Raw genomic sequence first — 4482 nt, 5'->3', positions numbered from 1 at the left:
GGGCCACACAAAATGACTTGGCGGCCCACATTGGGCCAAGGGCCTTGAGTTTTACACCCCTAGTGTCAAAGTGTTTTTTTCAGGGGCTGCCTATAACTATATTAGATGTTGAATCATAACATAATTACCTACAAATAACAAAATGTCTGTCTTTTTCTCCTTTGTTTTCATGCAAAAAAAAGTACATTAAATAAATCTTCATATTTAAGGAAATACAATTTTACAAAACATTTCCCGAACATGAAATATTTGTGGGGGGTTTTTTCCCCAAAATTCACGAAGCGGGCAGGTTTTGGCCCATGTGCCATATGTTTGACACACCTGTTATAAAGTCTCACTCTTGGTCTTCTATGTTGTAGCCTGAAAGTAGCATTAAATAATATTATCCTGTTTATATTAAAATTCTTAGGAGAGAAGCTCTTTTTGTCCTATATATATATATGTACACATATATATGTGTACATATATATATATAGGACAAAAAGAGCTTCTCTCCTAAGAATTTTAATATAAACAGGATAATATTATTTAATGCTACTTTCAGGCTACAACATAGAAGACCAAGAGTGAGACTTAAAACAGGGGTGTCAAACATATGGCACATGGGCCAAAACCTGCCCGCTTCGTGAATTTTGGGGAAAAAACCCCCCACAAATATTTCATGTTCGGGAAATGTTTTGTAAAATTGTATTTCCTTAAATATGAAGATTTATTTAATGTACTTTTTTTTGCATGAAAACAAAGGAGAAAAAGACAGACATTTTGTTATTTGTAGGTAATTATGTTATGATTCAACATCTAATATAGTTATAGGCAGCCCCTGAAAAAAACACTTTGACACTAGGGGGGTAAAACTCAAGGCCCTTGGCCCAATGTGGGCCGCCAAGTCATTTTGTGTGGCCCACAGGAGTTGTTTAATGGCCTCATAATGAACTCCATGTTTATTCCAAGTACGAATGTAAAGATGACTAATTCATCATCCACTTCCTTTTCCACTGGAGGTTATTGAAACTAAGACCTTCCAGAGAGATTTGACTAATATCCGTGTCCGTGTTTACTCGCTGTCTTCTGAAGCCCTCGTGGCTCATGCTGTCTTCTGGTTTGCCTCGCAGAGCTGGTCATCCCAGACAACGCCAACGTCTTTTACGCCATGAACACTTCGGCCAACTTTGACTTCCTGCTGCGGGTGCGCGGCTCAGTGGTTAGACCCATCCAACTGCGAAACCGCTGCAGTACCACGCTGCCTCGACCTCAGCACCGCACCAGCCTCTCGATCAGACTCAACAAAGTGACACTGTGACACAGGGGCTACTGTGAGCCCGCAGTCGGCCTTCATACCGCAAAAGTGTGAATGTTGAAGTGCAGTTCCTTCGCACAGCCACTACACAGAAAACGCGGATGTGTTTAATGTGCTGGACTGTGTTTGTTTTTTTGACAGAGCAGGGCCGCGATCCAAAGTGGTCTCTGGTCTTACCACAACAGATTCTTTTTTTGCACATACGGTGGGAGCGTTTAAAAATCCCACCCGCCAACAGTATTCTGATATTGAAGTGTACTTGTCCTGTGATGGCCAAAAAAACGAGTGAGGATGATGACACGACGTTGAATTAGAAAGACAGAGACGTTAGTTCTGTTGCCCTTGAAAGATGACTGGAGGACAGTTAAATGAATGATCTGATTGATGATTTTGGACATGTTAACTACATCAGGTTCAAAGTGAAGGTCGGGTAGTTTATACGTAGCAGTAAACCGTCAGGGGGATGGTTCGTTCAAATAACCGGAGGTTCTTTGAAAAGCAGTATTTGTAAAGAAGAATTCATTTGTAACTTTTAGGGGTAAGTAAAAAGTTCTAAGACAGATTGAAAAAACTTATGAAATCCTCTACATGTTTTCCATTTAGAGAAATGAAATTTAAAGTAAGCAAAGGGTCAGCGGAGTTCGATGTTCGAACTAAAAATGATCTCAGAAAAAGGAGCTTTTGTTCAATTTAAAAGCTGTGGTATGATTCAATTATACCACAGTTCAAAAAGCTAGTACAAATGTTTTTTTTTTTATTCATACATTTTTCTTGATAATTATATTTTCTTAAATATATATTTGATATCATCTCAAGGGCAAAATAAAATATTCAGCCACATTTGGCTCACGATACATAATTGGCCCCCGCACCGGGAGTTTGAGAACCCTGGTCTATGATTAATCTTGTCTTAGCTTTTTTTATAGCATGACGGGTAATAATTAAAGGATAATAAATAAGATTTATGGGATTTTCATATTCGATCTGTCTTGGAACTTTTGTAACCTACCGTTGTATGAGAACACCTGAAATAGGTTTAGGTGTAGGTTTTCAACAGTGAAGAAAAAAATATAAATTATATTAAGAAAATTAGATGATGAATCAGAGCTGGGGTCACATCATATATATCCACAGCCCCCTTCAAAGACCTTATTTTGCCACCAGGATACAACGTGTATTTCCTGTCCGTGGTCCAGGGCCCTACTTTAATGTCTGCCATGTGCACAGTGTGTACAGTATCTTCAGTGTTCTTTCTAATGGTGACCTGCGTGACGAATGCCACGTCCGTGCGCATTCCGATTGGTCTCAGCACTTGGTTTTAGCAAGTCCTCGACACACGTTGACGTGGCCTTAAGTGCCCTGCGTTCAGGGTAAAGAGATGCAATTTGTGCTGCTGTGCCTACACTGTGCTTATGTGAAAAGGAAGGAAGGAAGGTGAGTACATCAGCAGGAGGTTGACAAATGTAACGAGCACCGATCACTGCCTCTTAACTGTTGTGTACCTGTACCTCATTGACTTCATTATATGAATTATAGAATTGCACTTATCAGTTGGTAGAAAAATACCAACAGGATGTGAATAAAACAGAGTGAGTCACTCTTTGAAAGTAAATACAAACAAATGTAAGATGTTGGGCATTGTTGTTTTTTATACGTTTTTATACCAAAAATTCAATATTCCAGATAGTATTAAAATAAAAAGGTTTTTTTTAAAGGTCATATTTTAGCAATGTGCTAAACGTGTGATGCTTTGAATATTCCTTTCTAGGCCAACTCACCTCTTCAGAAAGTTATTCCCTTTGTATTTTTTTTTATTATTTCATCTGCTCTCCACAAGTTTACATGGTCATTCTGTCCTGCATAAATTCCACGTCAACAGAAATATTAGTTTAATGTTGGCGTTTAAGGTTCTCATGTCTTCAAGATTTGTTTTAAAACGTTGTCTTTTTACTGCCAAAGACTTTTACTTCTGCCGGAATAAATAAATTATTATCATGGTTACGGTAGCTCTCTTTGTGCATCTCTTACACAATCTCACGTGTGATTTGTAGTTTAATCTGATATAAGCTTCTATAGCAGAGATTTTAAGATTTTAGATGTTAAGCGAGCCAGACCAGTACAATCATAACATAATTACCTATAAATAACAAAAAGTCTGTCTTTTCCCCTTTGTTTTCATGCAAAAAGTACATTAAATAAATAATATTCATATTTAATGAACTATAATTTTACAAAACATTTCCTGAACAGTGGAAGCAGATGGAAACTCCAAGTGGACCAGTTTTTGGCCCATGGGTCGTATGTTTGACACCCTTGTTCAAAGTAACTTAACTAAGTTACTTTAAATTAACTAAGTAACTTTTACCCAAAGTCAGTTTTAAATTAAATATATTTTGCTTTTACTCAAGATTTTTAGGCGTGCACTTTTACTTGAGTAGAATTTAAGCAAAACAACTATATATTTTTACTTAATGAATAATTAGTACTGATAATTAGTAGTTTTCCCCCCTTTCGTCAGAGTATGAGGAAAAGTTGACGCAAGCTGTGCAATACACGAGCACGCACGCGCACATAAAGGCATATTATCAGGCTGCGGGTCACCTAGACCCAAAGTACAACACGAGGGTTACATGATTTCATTTCTATTTCTTCATGTCGTTGTCTTACGACACTGACGTGTGTCTCGTGTTGTTTGGTCAAAGGTTGTTCAGACCGTAAAACAGGCGCCGCCCCTCGTCGTACTAAGTCTCAGAGCCGGGGGAAACGAACCACTGTCACTGACTGAACTTCGGGGGCATGAGACAATCGTAGAGGTCAGTTATTCCACTTTTTTCAGTTTCATTTTCGGGTTCCAATCTCAAACTCCTTAAAAATTAGCCACTCCTAAACTAGTTACCTCGCTTGTCTAGAAGTTTCTCCCTCTTCATATGCGAGTTCGTCGGTTAGCCATTTATTTTAATGTAGTTCGGGTGACTTTCACGAACCCTAAGGTGGTAGGTGGCAGCTCTTAAAATATAATTTTTTGTGTGTGTGGGAGAGAGAAAGACGTTTGGACATGTCGTTTGTGTGTATATGTCATAATATGGTGTAACTCTTCAGACGGGTCCGACTGCCATAACTGCCAAATGATGAGACACTACCATAGCTACTTAGCTAATGTAGAAGTGGTAAAAAAAAATATGTAC

At 38.3% G+C, this 4482-nt stretch overlaps 1 protein-coding gene across 2 annotated transcripts in view; it reads left to right on the top strand.

Annotated features, from left to right (window-relative positions):
- Nucleotides 1-3920: 3920 nt before the first annotated feature.
- Nucleotides 3921-4482, top strand: part of plin3 (perilipin 3) — an 8882-nt gene continuing 8320 nt past the window's right edge. For both annotated transcript variants that reach the window (XM_008338625.3, XM_017031357.2), the window contains exon 1: nucleotides 3921-4110. The gene's annotated coding sequence lies outside the window, so the exon portion shown is untranslated. The remainder of the gene's footprint in view (nucleotides 4111-4482) is intronic.

The sequence above is a fragment of the Cynoglossus semilaevis genome, chromosome 2, assembly GCF_000523025.1.
Source record: "Cynoglossus semilaevis isolate Cse_v1.0 chromosome 2, Cse_v1.0, whole genome shotgun sequence".
NCBI classification, from domain to species: domain Eukaryota; kingdom Metazoa; phylum Chordata; class Actinopteri; order Pleuronectiformes; family Cynoglossidae; genus Cynoglossus; species Cynoglossus semilaevis.
Note: the sequence above shows the minus strand (reverse complement) of the source record. Positions and strands in the feature narration are given on the sequence as shown.